This window comes from Kogia breviceps, chromosome 5, assembly GCF_026419965.1.
Source record: "Kogia breviceps isolate mKogBre1 chromosome 5, mKogBre1 haplotype 1, whole genome shotgun sequence".
Classification (NCBI taxonomy): Eukaryota; Metazoa; Chordata; class Mammalia; order Artiodactyla; family Physeteridae; genus Kogia; species Kogia breviceps.
In genome coordinates this window covers 25,377,219-25,400,365 of record NC_081314.1, presented here as the reverse complement: position 1 = coordinate 25,400,365, position 23,147 = coordinate 25,377,219, and positions in this window count along the sequence as shown.

The window sequence follows — 23,147 nt, the reverse complement described above, 5'->3', positions numbered from 1 at the left end:
CTTAGCCGGCATCCCCACGAGTCTGTATCCACAAAATGAACACATTCAAGCTGCCTGTGAATGCACAGCTTAGGAGGAAAGCAGTACCCTCATGCTACGAATTTGATCTCTTTATGCTGCCCTGGAAAGGAACTGTGGCACTTGTAGTTCTCAAGTGAGCTTAGCTGGCATTTCCACGAGAGTCTAACCACAAAAGGAACACCTTGAACCTGCCTGCGAATGCACAGTTTAGGAGGAAACCTTACCCGCCTGCTACGAATTTGATGTGTTGAAGGTGCCCCGGAAAGTAACTCTGGCACTTGTACTTCTCAAGTGAGCTTAGCGGGCCTCTCCACGGGAGTGTAACCACAAAACAACACCTTGAAGCTGCCTGCGAATGCACAGGTTAGGAGGAAAGCTTTACCCTCCTGCTACGAATTTGATGTCTTGAAGGTGCCCCGGAAAGTAACTCTGGCACTTGTACTTCTCAAGTGAGCTTAGCGGGTCTCTCCACGGGAGTGTAACCACAAAACAACACCTTGAAGCTGCCTGCGAATGCACAGGTTAGGAGGAAAGCTTTACCCGCATGCTACGAATTTGATGTCTTGAAGGTGCCCCGGAAATGATCTCTGGCACTTGAACTTCTCAAGTGAGCTTCGCCGGACTCTCCACGAGAGTGTAACCACAAAACAACACCTTGAAGCTACCTGCGAATGCACAGCTTAGGAGGAAAGCTTTACCCGCATGCTACGAATTTGATCTCTTGATGGTGCCCCGGAAAGGAACTCTGGCACTTGAACTTCCCAAGTTAACTTAGCCGGCATCCCCACGAGACTCTATCCAAAAAATAAACACCTTCAAGCTGGCTGCAAAGGCACAGCTTAGGAGGAAAGCAGTACCCGCATGCTACGAATTTGATCTCTTGATGGTGCCCCGGAAAGGAACTCTGGCACTTGTACTTCTCAAGTGAGCTTAGCCGGCCTCTCCACGAGAGTGTAACCACAAAACAACAACTTGAAGCTGCCTGCGAATGCACAGCTTAGGAGGAAAGCTTTACCCGCATGGTACGAATTTGATCTCTTGATGGTGCCCCGGAAAGGAACTCTGGCACTTGTTCTTCCCAAGTGAGCTTAGCCGGCATCCCCAAGAGACTCTATCCACAAAATGATCACCTTCAACCTGCCTGCGAATGCACAGTGTAGGAGGAAATCTTTACTCGCATGGTACGAATTTGATGTTTTGAAGGTGTCCCGGAAAGAAACTCTGGCACTTGAACTTCTCAAGTGAGCTGCACCGGCCTCTCCACGAGAGTGTAACCACAGAACAACACCTTGAAGCTACCTGCGAATGCACAGCTTAGGAGGAAAGCTTTACCCGCATGCTACGAATTTGATCTCTTGATGGTGCCCCGGAAAGGAAATCTGGCACTTGTATTTCCCAAGTTAACTTAGCCGGCATCCCCATGAGACTCTATCCAAAAAATGAACAGCTTCAAGCTGGCTGTGAATGCACAGCTTAGGAGGAAAGCAGTACCCGCATGCTACGAATTTGATCTCTTGGTGGTGCCCCGGAAAGGAACTCTGGCACTTGTACTTCTCAAGTGAGCTTAGCTGGCATTTCCACGAGAGTTTAACCACAAAAGGAACACCTTGAACCTGCCTGCGAATGCACAGTTTAGGAGGAAACCTTACCCGCCTGCTACGAATTTGATGTCTTGAAGGTGCCCCGGAAAGTAACTCTGGCACTTGTACTTCTCAAGTGAGCTTAGCTGGCCTCTCCACGAGAGTGTAACCACAAAACAACACCTTGAAGCTGCCTGCGAATGCACAGGTTAGAAGGAAAGCTTTACCCGCATGCTACGAATTTGATCTCTTGGTGGTGCCCCGGAAAGGAACTGTGGCACTTGTACTTCTCAAGTGAGCTTCGCCGGACTCTCCACGAGAGTGTAACCACAAAACAACACCTTGAAGCTACCTGCGAATGCACAGGTTAGGAGGAAAGCTTTACCCGCATGCTACGAATTTGATCTCTTGATGGTGCCCCGGAAAGGAACTCTGGCACTTGAACTTCCCAAGTTAACTTAGCCGGCATACCCACGAGACTCTATCCAAAAAATAAACACCTTCAAGCTGGCTGCAAAGCACAGCTTAGGAGGAAAGCAGTACCCGCATGCTACGAATTTGATCTCTTGATGGTGCCCCGGAAAGGAACTCTGGCACTTGTACTTCTCAAGTGAGCTTAGCCGGCCTCTCCACGAGAGTGTAACCACAAAACAACAACTTGAAGCTCCCTGCGAGTGCACAGCTTAGGAAGAAAGCTTTACACGCAGGCTACGAATTTGATCTCTTGATGGTGCCCCGGAAAGGAACTCTGGCACTTGTACTTCCCGAGTGAGCTTAGCCGGCATCCCCACGAGTCTGTATCCACAAAATGAACACATTCAAGCTGCCTGTGAATGCACAGCTTAGGAGGAAAGCAGTACCCTCATGCTACGAATTTGATCTCTTTATGCTGCCCTGGAAAGGAACTCTGGCACTTGTGCTTCTCAAGTGAGCTTAGCTGGCATTTCCACGAGAGTCTAACCACAAAAGGAACACCTTGAACCTGCCTGCGAATGCACAGTTTAGGAGGAAACCTTACCCGCCTGCTACGAATTTGATGTGTTGAAGGTGCCCCGGAAAGTAACTCTGGCACTTGTACTTCTCAAGTGAGCTTAGCGGGCCTCTCCACGGGAGTGTAACCACAAAACAACACCTTGAAGCTGCCTGCGAATGCACAGGTTAGGAGGAAAGCTTTACCCGCCTGCTACGAATTTGATGTCTTGAAGGTGCCCCGGAAAGTAACTCTGGCACTTGTACTTCTCAAGTGAGCTTAGCGGGTCTCTCCACGGGAGTGTAACCACAAAACAACACCTTGAAGCTGCCTGCGAAAGCACAGGTTAGGAGGAAAGCTTTACCCGCATGCTACGAATTTGATGTCTTGAAGGTGCCCCGGAAATGATCTCTGGCACTTGAACTTCTCAAGTGAGCTTCGCCGGACTCTCCACGAGAGTGTAACCACAAAACAACACCTTGAAGCTACCTGCGAATGCACAGCTTAGGAGGAAAGCTTTACCCGCATGCTACGAATTTGATCTCTTGATGGTGCCCCGGAAAGGAACTCTGGCACTTGTACTTCTCAAGTGAGCTTAGCCGGCCTCTCCACGAGAGTGTAACCACAAAACAACAACTTGAAGCTGCCTGCGAATGCACAGCATAGGAGGAAAGCTTTACCCGCATGCTACGAATTTGATCTCTTGATGGTGCCCCGGAAAGGAACTCTGGCACTTGTACTTCCCAAGTTATCTTAGCCGGCATCCCCACGAGACTCCATCCAAAAAATGAACACCTTCAAGCTGGCTGCGAATGCACAGCTTAGGAGGAAAGCAGTACCCGCATGCTACGAATTTGATCATTTGATGGTGCCCCCGAAAGGAACTCTGGCACTTGTACTTCCCGAGTGAGCTTAGCCGGCATCCCCACGAGACTCTATGCACAAAATGAACACCTTCAAGCTGCCTGTGAATGCACAGCTTAGGAGGAAAGCAGTACCCGCATGCTACGAATTTGATCTCTTTATGGTGTCCTGGAAAGCAACTCTGGCACTTGTACTTCTCAAGTGAGCTTAGCTGGCATTTCCACGAGAGTCTAACCACAAAAGGAACACCTTGAACCTGCCTGCGAATGCACAGTTTAGGAGGAAACCTTACCCGCCTGCTACGAATTTGATGTCTTGATGGTGCCCCGGAAAGGAACTCTGGCACTTGTACTTCTCAAGTGAGCTTAGCCGGCCTCTCCACGAGAGTGTAACCACAAAACAACAACTTGAAGCTCCCTCCGAATGCACAGCTTAGGAGGAAAGCTTTACCCGCATGCTACGAATTTGATCTCTTGATGGTGCCCCGGAAAGGAACTCTGGCACTTGTACTTCCCCAGTGAGCTTTGGCGGCATCCCCACGAGTCTCTATCCACAAAATGAACACATTCAAGCTGCTTGTGAATGCACAGCTTAGGAGGAAAGCAGTACCCGCATGCTACGAATTTCATCTCTTTATGCTGCCCCGGAAAGGAACTCTGGCACTTGAACTTCCCAAGTTAACATAGCCGGCATCCCCACGAGACTCTATCCAAAAATGGAACACCTTCAAGCTGGCTGCAAAGGCACAGCATAGGAGGAAAGCAGTACCCGCATGCTACGAATTTGATCTCCTGATGGTGCCCCGGAAAGGAACTCTGGCACTTGTACTTCTCAAGTGAGCTTAGCTGGCCTCTCCACGAGAGTGTAACCACAAAACAACAACTTGAAGCTGCCTGCGAATGCACAGCTTAGGAGGAAAGCTTTACCCGTATGGTACGAATTTGATCTCTTGATGGTGCCCCGGAAAGGAACTCTGGCACTTGTTCTTCCCAAGTGAGCTTAGCCGGCATCCCCAAGAGACTCTATCCACAAAATGATCACCTTCAACCTGCCTGCGAATGCACAGTGTAGGAGGAAAACTTTACTCGCATGGTACGAATTTGATGTTTTGAAGGTGTCCCGGAAAGAAACTCTGGCACTTGAACTTCTCAAGTGAGCTGCGCCGGCCTCTCCACGAGAGTGTAACCACAGAACAACACCTTGAAGCTACCTGCGAATGCACAGCTTAGGAGGAAAGCTTTACCCGCATGCTACGAATTTGATCTCTTGATGGTGCCCCGGAAAGGAAATCTGGCACTTGTATTTCCCAAGTTAACTTAGCCAGCATCCCCATGAGACTCTATCCAAAAAATGAACAGCTTCAAGCTGGCTGTGAATGCACAGCTTAGGAGGAAAGCAGTACCCGCATGCTACGAATTTGATCTCTTGGTGGTGCCCCGGAAAGGAACTCTGGCACTTGTACTTCTCAAGTGAGCTTAGCTGGCATTTCCACGAGAGTCTAACCACAAAAGGAACACCTTGAACCTGCCTGCGAATGCACAGTTTAGGAGGAAACCTTACCCGCCTGCTACGAATTTGATGTCTTGAAGGTGCCCCGGAAAGTAACTCTGGCACTTGTACTTCTCAAGTGAGCTTAGCTGGCCTCTCCACGAGAGTGTAACCACAAAACAACACCTTGAAGCTGCCTGCGAATGCACAGGTTAGAAGGAAAGCTTTACCCGCATGCTACGAATTTGATCTCTTGGTGGTGCCCCGGAAAGGAACTGTGGCACTTGAACTTCTCAAGTGAGCTTCGCCGGACTCTCCACGAGAGTGTAACCACAAAACAACACCTTGAAGCTACCTGCGAATGCACAGGTTAGGAGGAAAGCTTTACCCGCATGCTACGAATTTGATCTCTTGATGGTGCCCCGGAAAGGAACTCTGGCACTTGAACTTCCCAAGTTAACTTAGCCGGCATCCCCACGAGACTCTATCCAAAAAATAAACACCTTCAAGCTGGCTGCAAAGGCACAGCTTAGGAGGAAAGCAGTACCCGCATGCTACGAATTTGATCTCTTGATGGTGCCCCGGAAAGGAACTCTGGCACTTGTACTTCTCAAGTGAGCTTAGCCGGCCTCTCCACGAGAGTGTAACCACAAAACAACAACTTGAAGCTCCCTGCGAGTGCACAGCTTAGGAAGAAAGCTTTACACGCAGGCTACGAATTTGATCTCTTGATGGTGCCCCGGAAAGGAACTCTGGCACTTGTACTTCCCGAGTGAGCTTAGCCGGCATCCCCACGAGTCTGTATCCACAAAATGAACACATTCAAGCTGCCTGTGAATGCACAGCTTAGGAGGAAAGCAGTACCCTCATGCTACGAATTTGATCTCTTTATGCTGCCCTGGAAAGGAACTCTGGCACTTGTACTTCTCAAGTGAGCTTAGCTGGCATTTCCACGAGAGTCTAACCACAAAAGGAACACCTTGAACCTGCCTGTGAATGCACAGTTTAGGAGGAAACCTTACCCGCCTGCTACGAATTTGATGTGTTGAAGGTGCCCCGGAAAGTAACTCTGGCACTTGTACTTCTCAAGTGAGCTTAGCGGGCCTCTCCACGGGAGTGTAACCACAAAACAACACCTTGAAGCTGCCTGCGAATGCACAGGTTAGGAGGAAAGCTTTACCCGCGTGCTACGAATTTGATGTCTTGAAGGTGCCCCGGAAATGATCTCTGGCACTTGAACTTCTCAAGTGAGCTTCGCCGGACTCTCCACGAGAGTGTAACCACAAAACAACACCTTGAAGCTACCTGCGAATGCACAGCTTAGGAGGAAAGCTTTACCCGCATGCTACGAATTTGATCTCTTGATGGTGCCCCGGAAAGGAACTCTGGCACTTGTACTTCTCAAGTGAGCTTAGCCGGCCTCTCCACGAGAGTGTAACCACAAAACAACAACTTGAAGCTGCCTGCGAATGCACAGCATAGGAGGAAAGCTTTACCCGCATGCTACGAATTTGATCTCTTGATGGTGCCCCGGAAAGGAACTCTGGCACTTGTACTTCCCAAGTTATCTTAGCCGGCATCCCCACGAGACTCCATCCAAAAAATGAACACCTTCAAGCTGGCTGCGAATGCACAGCTTAGGAGGAAAGCAGTACCCGCATGCTACGAATTTGATCATTTGATGGTGCCCCCGAAAGGAACTCTGGCACTTCTACTTCCCGAGTGAGCTTAGCCGGCATCCCCACGAGACTCTATGCACAAAATGAACACCTTCAAGCTGCCTGTGAATGCACAGCTTAGGAGGAAAGCAGTACCCGCATGCTACGAATTTGATCTCTTTATGGTGTCCTGGAAAGGAACTCTGGCACTTGTACTTCTGAAGTGAGCTTAGCTGGCATTTCCACGAGAGTCTAACCACAAAAGGAACACCTTGAACCTGCCTGCGAATGCACAGTTTAGGAGGAAACCTTACCCGCCTGCTACGAATTTGATGTCTTGATGGTGCCCCGGAAAGGAACTCTGGCACTTGTACTTCTCAAGTGAGCTTAGCCGGCCTCTCCACGAGAGTGTAACCACAAAACAACAACTTGAAGCTCCCTCCGAATGCACAGCTTAGGAGGAAAGCTTTACCCGCATGCTACGAATTTGATCTCTTGATGGTGCCCCGGAAAGGAACTCTGGCACTTGTACTTCCCCAGTGAGCTTAGGCGGCATCCCCACGAGTCTCTATCCACAAAATGAACACATTCAAGCTGCTTGTGAATGCACAGCTTAGGAGGAAAGCAGTACCCGCATGCTACGAATTTCATCTCTTTATGCTGCCCCGGAAAGGAACTCTGGCACTTGAACTTCCCAAGTTAACATAGCCGGCATCCCCACGAGACTCTATCCAAAAATGGAAAACCTTCAAGCTGGCTGCAAAGACACAGCTTAGGAGGAAAGCAGTACCCGCATGCTACGAATTTGATCTCCTGATGGTGCCCCGGAAAGGAACTCTGGCACTTGTACTTCTCAAGTGAGCTTAGCTGGCCTCTCCACGAGAGTGTAACCACAAAACAACAACTTGAAGCTGCCTGCGAATGCACAGCTTAGGAGGAAAGCTTTACCCGCATGGTACGAATTTGATCTCTTGATGGTGCCCCGGAAAGGAACTCTGGCACTTGTTCTTCCCAAGTGAGCTTAGCCGGCATCCCCAAGAGACTCTATCCACAAAATGATCACCTTCAACCTGCCTGCGAATGCACAGTGTAGGAGGAAAACTTTACTCGCATGGTACGAATTTGATGTTTTGAAGGTGTCCCGGAAAGAAACTCTGGCACTTGAACTTCTCAAGTGAGCTGCGCCGGCCTCTCCACGAGAGTGTAACCACAGAACAACACCTTGAAGCTACCTGCGAATGCACAGCTTAGGAGGAAAGCTTTACCCGCATGCTACGAATTTGATCTCTTGATGGTGCCCCGGAAAGGAAATCTGGCACTTGTATTTCCCAAGTTAACTTAGCCGGCATCCCCATGAGACTCTATCCAAAAAATGAACAGCTTCAAGCTGGCTGTGAATGCACAGCTTAGGAGGAAAGCAGTACCCGCATGCTACGAATTTGATCTCTTGGTGGTGCCCCGGAAAGGAACTCTGGCACTTGTACTTCTCAAGTGAGCTTAGCTGGCATTTCCACGAGAGTCTAACCACAAAAGGAACACCTTGAACCTGCCTGCGAATGCACAGTTTAGGAGGAAACCTTACCCGCCTGCTACGAATTTGATGTCTTGAAGGTGCCCCGGAAAGTAACTCTGGCACTTGTACTTCTCAAGTGAGCTTAGCTGGCCTCTCCACGAGAGTGTAACCACAAAACAACACCTTGAAGCTGCCTGCGAATGCACAGGTTAGAAGGAAAGCTTTACCCGCATGCTACGAATTTGATCTCTTGGTGGTGCCCCGGAAAGGAACTGTGGCACTTGTACTTCTCAAGTTAGCTTCGCCGGACTCTCCACGAGAGTGTAACCACAAAACAACACCTTGAAGCTACCTGCGAATGCACAGGTTAGGAGGAAAGCTTTACCCGCATGCTACGAATTTGATCTCTTGATGGTGCCCCGGAAAGGAACTCTGGCACTTGAACTTCCCAAGTTAACTTAGCCGGCATCCCCACGAGACTCTATCCAAAAAATAAACACCTTCAAGCTGGCTGCAAAGGCACAGCTTAGGAGGAAAGCAGTACCCGCATGCTACGAATTTGATCTCTTGATGGTGCCCCGGAAAGGAACTCTGGCACTTGTACTTCTCAAGTGAGCTTAGCCGGCCTCTCCACGAGAGTGTAACCACAAAACAACAACTTGAAGCTCCCTGCGAGTGCACAGATTAGGAGGAAAGCTTTACCCGCAGGCTACGAATTTGATCTCTTGATGGTGCCCCGGAAAGGAACTCTGGCACTTGTACTTCCCGAGTGAGCTTAGCCGGCATCCCCACGAGTCTGTATCCACAAAATGAACACATTCAAGCTGCCTGTGAATGCACAGCTTAGGAGGAAAGCAGTACCCTCATGCTACGAATTTGATCTCTTTATGCTGCCCTGGAAAGGAACTCTGGCACTTGTACTTCTCAAGTGAGCTTAGCTGGCATTTCCACGAGAGTCTATCCACAAAAGGAACACCTTGAACCTGCCTGCGAATGCACAGTTTAGGAGGAAACCTTACCCGCCTGCTACGAATTTGATGTGTTGAAGGTGCCCCGGAAAGTAACTCTGGCACTTGTACTTCTCAAGTGAGCTTAGCGGGCCTCTCCACGGGAGTGTAACCACAAAACAACACCTTGAAGCTGCCTGCGAATGCACAGGTTAGGAGGAAAGCTTTACCCGCCTGCTACGAATTTGATGTCTTGAAGGTGCCCCGGAAAGTAACTCTGGCACTTGTACTTCTCAAGTGAGCTTAGCGGGTCTCTCCACGGGAGTGTAACCACAAAACAACACCTTGAAGCTGCCTGCGAATGCACAGGTTAGGAGGAAAGCTTTACCCGCATGCTACGAATTTGATGTCTTGAAGGTGCCCCGGAAATGATCTCTGGCACTTGAACTTCTCAAGTGAGCTTCGCCGGACTCTCCACGAGAGTGTAACCACAAAACAACACCTTGAAGCTACCTGCGAATGCACAGCTTAGGAGGAAAGCTTTACCCGCATGCTACGAATTTGATCTCTTGATGGTGCCCCGGAAAGGAACTCTGGCACTTGAACTTCCCAAGTTAACTTAGCCGGCATCCCCACGAGACTCTATCCAAAAAATAAACACCTTCAAGCTGGCTGCAAAGGCACAGCTTAGGAGGAAAGCAGTACCCGCATGCTACGAATTTGATCTCTTGATGGTGCCCCGGAAAGGAACTCTGGCACTTGTACTTCTCAAGTGAGCTTAGCCGGCCTCTCCACGAGAGTGTAACCACAAAACAACAACTTGAAGCTGCCTGCGAATGCACAGCTTAGGAGGAAAGCTTTACCCGCATGGTACGAATTTGATCTCTTGATGGTGCCCCGGAAAGGAACTCTGGCACTTGTTCTTCCCAAGTGAGCTTAGCCGGCATCCCCAAGAGACTCTATCCACAAAATGATCACCTTCAACCTGCCTGCGAATGCACAGTGTAGGAGGAAATCTTTACTCGCATGGTACGAATTTGATGTTTTGAAGGTGTCCCGGAAAGAAACTCTGGCACTTGAACTTCTCAAGTGAGCTGCGCCGGCCTCTCCACGAGAGTGTAACCACAGAACAACACCTTGAAGCTACCTGCGAATGCACAGCTTAGGAGGAAAGCTTTACCCGCATGCTACGAATTTGATCTCTTGATGGTGCCCCGGAAAGGAACTCTGGCACTTGTATTTCCCAAGTTAACTTAGCCGGCATCCCCATGAGACTCTATCCAAAAAATGAACAGCTTCAAGCTGGCTGTGAATGCACAGCTTAGGAGGAAAGCAGTACCCGCATGCTACGAATTTGATCTCTTGGTGGTGCCCCGGAAAGGAACTCTGGCACTTGTACTTCTCAAGTGAGCTTAGCTGGCATTTCCACGAGAGTCTAACCACAAAAGGAACACCTTGAACCTGCCTGCGAATGCACAGTTTAGGAGGAAACCTTACCCGCCTGCTACGAATTTGATGTCTTGAAGGTGCCCCGGAAAGTAACTCTGGCACTTGTACTTCTCAAGTGAGCTTAGCTGGCCTCTCCACGAGAGTGTAACCACAAAACAACACCTTGAAGCTGCCTGCGAATGCACAGGTTAGAAGGAAAGCTTTACCCGCATGCTACGAATTTGATCTCTTGGTGGTGCCCCGGAAAGGAACTGTGGCACTTGTACTTCTCAAGTGAGCTTTGCCGGACTCTCCACGAGAGTGTAACCACAAAACAACACCTTGAAGCTACCTGCGAATGCACAGGTTAGGAGGAAAGCTTTACCCGCATGCTACGAATTTGATCTCTTGATGGTGCCCCGGAAAGGAACTCTGGCACTTGAACTTCCCAAGTTAACTTAGCCGGCATCCCCACGAGACTCTATCCAAAAAATAAACACCTTCAAGCTGGCTGCAAAGGCACAGCTTAGGAGGAAAGCAGTACCCGCATGCTACGAATTTGATCTCTTGATGGTGCCCCGGAAAGGAACTCTGGCACTTGTACTTCTCAAGTGAGCTTAGCCGGCCTCGCCACGAGAGTGTAACCACAAAACAACAACTTGAAGCTCCCTGCGAGTGCACAGATTAGGAGGAAAGCTTTACCCGCAGGCTACGAATTTGATCTCTTGATGGTGCCCCGGAAAGGAACTCTGGCACTTGTACTTCCCGAGTGAGCTTAGCCGGCATCCCCACGAGTCTGTATCCACAAAATGAACACATTCAAGCTGCCTGTGAATGCACAGCTTAGGAGGAAAGCAGTACCCTCATGCTACGAATTTGATCTCTTTATGCTGCCCTGGAAAGGAACTCTGGCACTTGTACTTCTCAAGTGAGCTTAGCTGGCATTTCCACGAGAGTCTATCCACAAAAGGAACACCTTGAACCTGCCTGCGAATGCACAGTTTAGGAGGAAACCTTACCCGCCTGCTACGAATTTGATGTGTTGAAGGTGCCCCGGAAAGTAACTCTGGCACTTGTACTTCTCAAGTGAGCTTAGCGGGCCTCTCCACGGGAGTGTAACCACAAAACAAAACCTTGAAGCTGCCTGCGAATGCACAGGTTAGGAGGAAAGCTTTACCCGCCTGCTACGAATTTGATGTCTTGAAGGTGCCCCGGAAAGTAACTCTGGCACTTGTACTTCTCAAGTGAGCTTAGCGGGTCTCTCCACGGGAGTGTAACCACAAAACAACACCTTGAAGCTGCCTGCGAATGCACAGGTTAGGAGGAAAGCTTTACCCGCATGCTACGAATTTGATGTCTTGAAGGTGCCCCGGAAATGATCTCTGGCACTTGAATTTCTCAAGTGAGCTTCGCCGGACTCTCCACGAGAGTGTAACCACAAAACAACACCTTGAAGCTACCTGCGAATGCACAGGTTAGGAGGAAAGCTTTACCCGCATGCTACGAATTTGAACTCTTGATGGTGCCCCGGAAAGGAACACTGGCACTTGAACTTCCCAAGTTAACTTATCCGGCATCCCCACGAGACTCTATCCAAAAAATAAACACCTTCAAGCTGGCTGCAAAGGCACAGCTTCGGAGGAAAGCAGTACCCGCATGCTACGAATTTGATCTCTTGATGGTGCCCCGGAAAGGAACTCTGGCACTTGTACTTCTCAAGTGAGCTTAGCCGGCCTCTCCACGAGAGTGTAACCACAAAACAACAACTTGAAGCTGCCTGCGAATGCACAGCATAGGAGGAAAGCTTTACCCGCATGCTACGAATTTGATCTCTTGATGGTGCCCCGGAAAGGAACTCTGGCACTTGTACTTCCCAAGTTAACTTAGCCGGCATCCCCACGAGACTCTATCCAAAAAATGAACACCTTCAAGCTGGCTGCGAATGCACAGCTTAGGAGGAAAGCAGTACCCGCATGCTACGAATTTGATCATTTCATGGTGCCCCCGAAAGGAACTCTGGCACTTGTACTTCCCGAGTGAGCTTAGCCGGCATCCCCACGAGACTCTATGCACAAAATGAACACCTTCAAGCTGCCTGTGCATGCACAGCTTAGGAGGAAAGCAGTACCCGCATGCTACGAATTTGATCTCTTTATGGTGTCCTGGAAAGGAACTCTGGCACTTGTACTTCTCAAGTGAGCTTAGCTGGCATTTCCACGAGAGTCTAACCACAAAAGGAACACCTTCAACCTGCCTGCGAATGCACAGTTTAGGAGGAAACCTTACCCGCCTGCTATGAATTTGATGTCTTGATGGTGCCCCGGAAAGGAACTCTGGCACTTGTACTTCTCAAGTGAGCTTAGCCGGCCTCTCCACGAGAGTGTAACCACAAAACAACAACTTCAAGCTCCCTGCGAATGCACCGCTTAGGAGGAAAGCTTTACCCGCATGCTACGAATTTGATCTCTTGATGGTGCCCCGGAAAGGAACTCTGGCACTTGAACTTCCCAAGTTAACTTAGCCGGCATCCCCACGAGACTCTATCCAAAAAATAAACACCTTCAAGCTGGCTGCAAAGGCACAGCTTAGGAGGAAAGCAGTACCCGCATGCTACGAATTTGATCTCCTGATGGTGCCCCGGAAAGGAACTCTGGCACTTGTACTTCTCAAGTGAGCTTAGCCGGCCTCTCCACGAGAGTGTAACCACAAAACAACAACTTGAAGCTGCCTGCGAATGCACAGCTTAGGAGGAAAGCTTTACCCGCATGGTACGAATTTGATCTCTTGATGGTGCCCCGGAAAGGAACTCTGGCACTTGTTCTTCCCAAGTGAGCTTAGCCGGCATCCCCAAGAGACTCTGTCCACAAAATGATCACCTTCAACCTGCCTGCGAATGCACAGTGTAGGAGGAAAGCTTTACCCGCATGCTACGAATTTGATGTCTTGAAGGTGCCCCGGAAATGATCTCTGGCACTTGAACTTCTCAAGTGAGTTGCGCCGGCCTCTCCACGAGAGTGTAACCACAGAACAACACCTTGAAGCTACCTGCGAATGCATAGCTTAGGAGGAAAGCTTTACCCGCATGCTACGAATTTCATCTCTTGATGGTGCCCCGGAAAGGAACTCTGGCACTTGAACTTCCCAAGTTAACTTAGCCGGCATCCCCACGAGACTCTATCCAAAAAATAAACACCTTCAAGCTGGCTGCAAAGGCACAGCTTAGGAGGAAAGCAGTACCCGCATGCTACGAATTTGATCTCTTGATGGTGCCCCGGAAAGGAACTCTGGCACTTGTACTTCTCAAGTGAGCTTAGCCGGCCTCTCCACGAGAGTGTAACCACAAAACAACAACTTGAAGTTCCCTGCGAGTGCACAGCTTAGCAGGAAAGCTTTACCCGCAGGCTACGAATTTGATCTCTTGATGGTGCCCCGGAAAGTAACTCTGGCACTTGTACTTCCCGAGTGAGCTTAGCCGGCATCCCCACGAGTCTGTATCCACAAAATGAACACTTTCAAGCTGCCTGTGAATGCACAGCTTAGGAGGAAAGCAGTACCCGCATGCTACGAATTTGATCTCTTTATGCTGCCCTGGAAAGGAACTCTGGCACTTGTACTTCCCAAGTGAGCTTAGCTGGCATTTCCACGAGAGTCTAACCACAAAAGGAACACCTTGAACCTGCCTGCGAATGCACAGTTTAGGAGGAAACCTTACCCGCCTGCTACGAATTTGATGTCTTGAAGGTGCCCCGGAAAGTAACTCTGGCACTTGTACTTCTCAAGTGAGCTTAGCTGGCCTCTCCACGAGAGTGTAACCACAAAACAACACCTTGAAGCTGCCTGCGAATGCACAGGTTAGAAGGAAAGCTTTACCCGCATGCTACGAATTTGATCTCTTGGTGGTGCCCCGGAAAGGAACTGTGGCACTTGAACTTCTCAAGTGAGCTTCGCCGGACTCTCCACGAGAGTGTAACCACAAAACAACACCTTGAAGCTACCTGCGAATGCACAGGTTAGGAGGAAAGCTTTACCCGCATGCTACGAATTTGATCTCTTGATGGTGCCCCGGAAAGGAACTCTGGCACTTGAACTTCCCAAGTTAACTTAGCCGGCATCCCCACGAGACTCTATCCAAAAAATAAACACCTTCAAGCTGGCTGCAAAGGCACAGCTTAGGAGGAAAGCAGTACCCGCATGCTACGAATTTGATCTCTTGATGGTGCCCCGGAAAGGAACTCTGGCACTTGTACTTCTCAAGTGAGCTTAGCCGGCCTCTCCACGAGAGTGTAACCACAAAACAACAACTTGAAGCTCCCTGCGAGTGCACAGCTTAGGAAGAAAGCTTTACCCGCAGGCTACGAATTTGATCTCTTGATGGTGCCCCGGAAAGGAACTCTGGCACTTGTACTTCCCGAGTGAGCTTAGCCGGCATCCCCACGAGTCTGTATCCACAAAATGAACACATTCAAGCTGCCTGTGAATGCACAGCTTAGGAGGAAAGCAGTACCCTCATGCTACGAATTTGATCTCTTTATGCTGCCCTGGAAAGGAACTCTGGCACTTGTACTTCTCAAGTGAGCTTAGCTGGCATTTCCACGAGAGTCTAACCACAAAAGGAACACCTTGAACCTGCCTGCGAATGCACAGTTTAGGAGGAAACCTTACCCGCCTGCTACGAATTTGATGTGTTGAAGGTGCCCCGGAAAGTAACTCTGGCACTTGTACTTCTCAAGTGAGCTTAGCGGGCCTCTCCACGGGAGTGTAACCACAAAACAACACCTTGAAGCTGCCTGCGAATGCACAGGTTAGGAGGAAAGCTTTACCCGCCTGCTACGAATTTGATGTCTTGAAGGTGCCCCGGAAAGTAACTCTGGCACTTGTACTTCTCAAGTGAGCTTAGCGGGTCTCTCCACGGGAGTGTAACCACAAAACAACACCTTGAAGCTGCCTGCGAATGCACAGGTTAGGAGGAAAGCTTTACCCGCATGCTACGAATTTGATGTCTTGAAGGTGCCCCGGAAATGATCTCTGGCACTTGAACTTCTCAAGTGAGCTTCGCCGGCCTCTCCACGAGAGTGTAACCACAAAACAACACCTTGAAGCTACCTGCGAATGCACAGCTTAGGAGGAAAGCTTTACCCGCATGCTACGAATTTGATCTCTTGATGGTGCCCCGGAAAGGAACTCTGGCACTTGTACTTCCCAAAGTAACTTAGCCGGCATCCCCACGAGACTCCATCCAAAAAATGAACACCTTCAAGCTGTCTGCGAATGCACAGCTTAGGAGGAAAGCAGTACCCACATGCTACGAATTTGATCATTTGATGGTGCCCCCGAAAGGAACTCTGGCACTTGTACTTCCCGAGTGAGCTTAGCCGGCATCCCCACGAGACTCTATGCACAAAATGAACACCTTCAAGCTGCCTGTGAATGCACAGCTTAGGAGGAAAGCAGTACCCGCATGCTACGAATTTGATCTCTTTATGGTGTCCTGGAAAGGAACTCTGGCACTTGTACTTCTCAAGTGAGCTTAGCTGGCATTTCCACGAGAGTCTAACCACAAAAGGAACACCTTCAACCTGCCTGCGAATGCACAGTTTAGGAGGAAACCTTACCCGCCTGCTACGAATTTGATGTCTTGATGGTGCCCCGGAAAGGAACTCTGGCACTTGTACTTCTCAAGTGAGCTTAGCCGGCCTCTCCACGAGAGTGTAACCACAAAACAACAACTTGAAGCTCCCTCCGAATGCACAGCTTAGGAGGAAAGCTTTACCCGCATGCTACGAATTTGATCTCTTGATGGTGCCCCGGAAAGGAACTCTGGCACTTGCACTTCCCCAGTGAGCTTAGCCGGCATCCCCACGAGTCTCTATCCACAAAATGAACACATTCAAGCTGCTTGTGAATGCACAGCTTAGGAGGAAAGCAGTACCCGCATGCTACGAATTTCATCTCTTTATGCTGCCCCGGAAAGGAACTCTGGCACTTGAACTTCCCAAGTTAACATAGCCGGCATCCCCACGAGACTCTATCCAAAAAATAAACACCTTCAAGCTGGCTGCAAAGGCACAGCTTAGGAGGAAAGCAGTACCCGCATGCTACGAATTTGATCTCCTGATGGTGCCCCGGAAAGGAACTCTGGCACTTGTACTTCTCAAGTGAGCTTAGCTGGCCTCTCCACGAGAGTGTAACCACAAAACAACAACTTGAAGCTGCCTGCGAATGCACAGCTTAGGAGGAAAGCTTTACCCGCAAGGTACGAATTTGATCTCTTGATGGTGCCCCGGAAAGGAACTCTGGCACTTGTTCTTCCCAAGTGAGCTTAGCCGGCATCCCCAAGAGACTCTATCCACAAAATGATCACCTTCAACCTGCCTGCGAATGCACAGTGTAGGAGGAAAACTTTACTCGCATGGTACGAATTTGATGTTTTGAAGGTGTCCCGGAAAGAAACTCTGGCACTTGAACTTCTCAAGTGAGCTGCGCCGGCCTCTCCACGAGAGTGTAACCACAGAACAACACCTTGAAGCTACCTGCGAATGCACAGCTTAGGAGGAAAGCTTTACCCGCATGCTACGAATTTGATCTCTTGATGGTGCCCCGGAAAGGAAATCTGGCACTTGTATTTCCCAAGTTAACTTAGCCGGCATCCCCATGAGACTCTATCCAAAAAATGAACAGCTTCAAGCTGGCTGTGAATGCACAGCTTAGGAGGAAAGCAGTACCCGCATGCTACGAATTTGATCTCTTGGTGGTGCCCTGGAAAGGAACTCTGGCACTTGTACTTCTCAAGTGAGCTTAGCTGGCATTTCCACGAGAGTCTAACCACAAAAGGAACACCTTGAACCTGCCTGCGAATGCACAGTTTAGGAGGAAACCTTACCCGCCTGCTACGAATTTGATGTCTTGAAGGTGCCCCAGAAAGTAACTCTGGCACTTGTACTTCTCAAGTGAGCTTAGCTGGCCTCTCCACGAGAGTGTAACCACAAAACAACACCTTGAAGCTGCCTGCGAATGCACAGGTTAGAAGGAAAGCTTTACCCGCATGCTACGAATTTGATCACTTGGTGGTGCCCCGGAAAGGAACTGTGGCACTTGTACTTCTCAAGTGAGCTTCGCCGGACTCTCCACGAGAGTGTAACCACAAAACAACACCTTGAAGCTACCTGCGAATGCACAGGTTAGGAGGAAAGCTTTACCCGCATGCTACGAATTTGATGTCTTGAAGGTGCCCCGGAAATGATCCCTGGAACTTGAACTTCCCAAGTTAACTTAGCCGGCATCCCCACGAGACTCTATCCAAAAAATAAACACCTTCAAGCTGGCTGCAAAGGCACAGCTTAGGAGGAAATCAGTACCCGCATGCTACGAATTTGATCTCCTGATGGTGCCCCGGAAAGGAACTCTGGCACTTGTACTTCTCAAGTGAGCTTAGCCGGCCTCTCCACGAGAGTGTAACCACAAAACAACAACTTGAAGCTGCCTGCGAATGCACAGCTTAGGAGGAAAGCTTTACCCGCATGGTACGAATTTGATCTCTTGATGGTGCCCCGGAAAGGAACTCTGGCACTTGTTCTTCCCAAGTGAGCTTAGCCGGCATCCCCAAGAGACTCTATCCACAAAATGATCACCTTCAACCTGCCTGCGAATGAACAGTGTAGGAGGAAAGCTTTACCCGCATGCTACGAATTTGATGTCTTGAAGGTTCCCCGGAAATGATCTCTGGCACTTGAACTTCTCAAGTGAGTTGCGCCGGCCTCTCCACGAGAGTGTAACCACAGAACAACACCTTGAAGCTACCTGCGAATGCATAGCTTAGGAGGAAAGCTTTACCCGCATGCTACGAATTTGATCTCTTGATGGTGCCCCGGAAAGGAACTCTGGCACTTGTATTTCCCAAGTTAACTTAGCCGGCATCCCCATGAGACTCTATCCAAAAAATGAACAGCTTCAAGCTGGCTGTGAATGCACAGCTTAGGAGGAAAGCAGTACCCGCATGCTACGAATTTGATCTCTTGATGGTGCCCCGGAAAGGAACTCTGGCACTTGTACTTCTCAAGTGAGCTTAGCTGGCATTTCCACGAGAGTCTAACCACAAAAGGAACACCTTGAACCTGCCTGCGAATGCACAGTTTAGGAGGAAACCTTACCCGCCTGCTACGAATTTGATGTCTTGAAGGTGCCCCGGAAAGGAACTCTGGCACTTGTACTTCTCAAGTGAGCTTAGCCGGCCTCTCCACGATAGTGTAACCACAAAACAACAACTTGAAGTTCCCTGCGAGTGCACAGCTTAGGAGGAAAGCTTTACCCGCAGGCTACGAATTTGATCTCTTGATGGTGCCCCGGAAAGTAACTCTGGCACTTGTACTTCCCGAGTGAGCTTAGCCGGCATCCCCACGAGTCTGTATCCACAAAATGAACACTTTCAAGCTGCCTGTGAATGCACAGCTTAGGAGGAAAGCAGTACCCGCATGCTACGAATTTGATCTCTTTATGCTGCCCTGGAAAGGAACTCTGGCACTTGTACTTCCCAAGTGAGCTTAGCTGGCATTTCCACGAGAGTCTAACGACAAAAGGAACACCTTGAACCTGCCTGCGAATGCACAGTTTAGGAGGAAACCTTACCCGCCTGCTACGAATTTGATGTGTTGAAGGTGCCCCGGAAAGTAACTCTGGCACTTGTACTTCCCGAGTGAGCTTAGCCGGCATCCCCACGAGTCTGTATCCACAAAATGAACACATTCAAGCTGCCTGTGAATGCACAGCTTAGGAGGAAAGCAGTACCCTCATGCTACGAATTTGATCTCTTTATGCTGCCCTGGAAAGGAACTCTGGCACTTGTACTTCTCAAGTGAGCTTAGCTGGCATTTCCACGAGAGTCTAACCACAAAAGAAACACCTTGAACCTGCCTGCGAATGCACAGTTTAGGAGGAAACCTTACCCGCCTGCTACGAATTTGATGTGTTGAAGGTGCCCTGGAAAGTAACTCTGGCACTTGTACTTCTCAAGTGAGCTTAGCGGGCCTCTCCACGGGAGTGTAACCACAAAACAACACCTTGAAGCTGCCTGCGAATTCACAGGTTAGGAGGAAAGCTTTACCCGCCTGCTACGAATTTGATGTCTTGAAGGTGCCCCGGAAAGTAACTCTGGCACTTGTACTTCTCAAGTGAGCTTAGCGGGTCTCTCCACGGGAGTGTAACCACAAAACAACACCTTGAAGCTGCCTGCGAATGCACAGGTTAGGAGGAAAGCTTTACCCGCATGCTACGAATTTGATGTCTTGAAGGTGCCCCGGAAATGATCTCTGGCACTTGAACTTCTCAAGTGAGCTTCGCGGGACTCTCCACGAGAGTGTAACCACAAAACAACACCTTGAAGCTACCTGCGAATGCACAGCTTAGGAGGAAAGCTTTACCCGCATGCTACGAATTTGATCTCTTGATGGTGCCCCGGAAAGGAACTCTGGCACTTGTACTTCTCAAGTGAGCTTAGCCGGCCTCTCCACGAGAGTGTAACCACAAAACAACAACTTGAAGCTGCCTGCGAATGCACAGCATAGGAGGAAAGCTTTACCCGCATGCTACGAATTTGATCTCTTGATGGTGCCCCGGAAAGGAACTCTGGCACTTGTACTTCCCAAGTTAACTTAGCCGGCATCCCCACGAGACTCCATCCAAAAAATGAACACCTTCAAGCTGGCTGCGAATGCACAGCTTAGGAGGAAAGCAGTACCCGCATGCTACGAATTTGATCATTTGATGGTGCCACCGAAAGGAACTCTGGCACTTGTACTTCCCGAGTGAGCTTAGCCGGCATCCCCACGAGACTCTATGCACAAAATGAACACCTTCAAGCTGCCTGTGAATGCACAGCTTAGGAGGAAAGCAGTACCCGCATGCTACGAATTTGATCTCTTTATGGTGTCCTGGAAAGGAACTCTGGCACTTGTACTTCTCAAGTGAGCTTAGCTGGCATTTCCACGAGAGTCTAACCACAAAAGGAACACCTTCAACCTGCCTGCGAATGCACAGTTTAGGAGGAAACCTTACCCGCCTGCTACGAATTTGATGTCTTGATGGTGCCCCGGAAAGGAACTCTGGCACTTGTACTTCTCAAGTGAGCTTAGCCGGCCTCTCCACGAGAGTGTAACCACAAAACAACAACTTGAAGCTCCCTCCGAATGCACAGCTTAGGAGGAAAGCTTTACCCGCATGCTACGAATTTGATCTCTTGATGGTGCCCCGGAAAGGAACTCTGGCACTTGTACTTCCCCAGTGAGCTTAGCCGGCATCCCCACGAGTCTCTATCCACAAAATGAACACATTCAAGCTGCTTGTGAATGCACAGCTTAGGAGGAAAGCAGTACCCGCATGCTACGAATTTCATCTCTTTATGCTGCCCCGGAAAGGAACTCTGGCACTTGAACTTCCCAAGTTAACATAGCCGGCATCCCCACGAGACTCTATCCAAAAAATAAACACCTTCAAGCTGGCTGCAAAGGCACAGCTTAGGAGGAAAGCAGTACCCGCATGCTACGAATTTGATCTCCTGATGGTGCCCCGGAAAGGAACTCTGGCACTTGTACTTCTCAAGTGAGCTTAGCTGGCCTCTCCACGAGAGTGTAACCACAAAACAACAACTTGAAGCTGCCTGCGAATGCACAGCTTAGGAGGAAAGCTTTACCCGCATGGTACGAATTTGATCTCTTGATGGTGCCCCGGAAAGGAACTCTGGCACTTGTTCTTCCCAAGTGAGCTTAGCCGGCATCCCCAAGAGACTCTATCCACAAAATGATCACCTTCAACCTGCCTGCGAATGCACAGTGTAGGAGGAAAACTTTACTCGCATGGTACGAATTTGATGTTTTGAAGGTGTCCCGGAAAGAAACTCTGGCACTTGAACTTCTCAAGTGAGCTGCGCCGGCCTCTCCACGAGAGTGTAACCACAGAACAACACCTTGAAGCTACCTGCGAATGCACAGCATAGGAGGAAAGCTTTACCCGCATGCTACGAATTTGATCTCTTGATGGTGCCCCGGAAAGGAACTCTGGCACTTGTATTTCCCAAGTTAACTTAGCCGGCATCCCCATGAGACTCTATCCAAAAAATGAACAGCTTCAAGCTGGCTGTGAATGCACAGCTTAGGAGGAAAGCAGTACCCGCATGCTACGAATTTGATCTCTTGGTGGTGCCCCGGAAAGGAACTCTGGCACTTGTACTTCTCAAGTGAGCTTAGCTGGCATTTCCACGAGAGTCTAACCACAAAAGGAACACCTTGAACCTGCCTGCGAATGCACAGTTTAGGAGGAAACCTTACCCGCCTGCTACGAATTTGATGTCTTGAAGGTGCCCCGGAAAGTAACTCTGGCACTTGTACTTCTCAAGTGAGCTTAGCTGGCCTCTCCACGAGAGTGTAACCACAAAACAACACCTTGAAACTGCCTGCGAATGCACAGGTTAGAAGGAAAGCTTTACCCGCATGCTACGAATTTGATCTCTTGGTGGTGCCCCGGAAAGGAACTGTGGCACTTGTACTTCTCAAGTGAGCTTCGCCGGACTCTCCACGAGAGTGTAACCACAAAACAACACCTTGAAGCTACCTGCGAATGCACAGGTTAGGAGGAAATCTTTACCCGCATGCTACGAATTTGATCTCTTGATGGTGCCCCGGAAAGGAACTCTGGCACTTGAACTTCCCAAGTTAACTTAGCCGGCATCCCCACGAGACTCTATCCAAAAAATAAACACCTTCAAGCTGGCTGCAAAGGCACAGCTTAGGAGGAAAGCAGTACCCGCATGCTACGAATTTGATCTCTTGATGGTGCCCCGGAAAGGAACTCTGGCACTTGTACTTCTCAAGTGAGCTTAGCCGGCCTCTCCACGAGAGTGTAACCACAAAACAACAACTTGAAGCTCCCTGCGAGTGCACAGCTTAGGAAGAAAGCTTTACCCGCAGGCTACGAATTTGATCTCTTGATGGTGCCCCGGAAAGGAACTCTGGCACTTGTACTTCCCGAGTGAGCTTAGCCGGCATCCCCACGAGTCTGTATCCACAAAATGAACACATTCAAGCTGCCTGTGAATGCACAGCTTAGGAGGAAAGCAGTACCCTCATGCTACGAATTTGATCTCTTTATGCTGCCCTGGAAAGGAACTCTGGCACTTGTACTTCTCAAGTGAGCTTAGCTGGCATTTCCACGAGAGTCTATCCACAAAAGAAACACCTTGAACCTGCCTGCGAATGCACAGTTTAGGAGGAAACCTTACCCGCCTGCTACGAATTTGATGTGTTGAAGGTGCCCCGGAAAGTAACTCTGGCACTTGTACTTCTCAAGTGAGCTTAGCGGGCCTCTCCACGGGAGTGTAACCACAAAACAACACCTTGAAGCTGCCTGCGAATGCACAGGTTAGGAGGAAAGCTTTACCCGCCTGCTACGAATTTGATGTCTTGAAGGTGCCCCGGAAAGTAACTCTGGCACTTGTACTTCTCAAGTGAGCTTAGCGGGTCTCTCCACGGGAGTGTAACCACAAAACAACACCTTGAAGCTGCCTGCGAATGCACAGGTTAGGAGGAAAGCTTTACCCGCATGCTACGAATTTGATGTCTTGAAGGTGCCCCGGAAATGATCTCTGGCACTTGAACTTCTCAAGTGAGCTTCGCGGGACTCTCCACGAGAGTG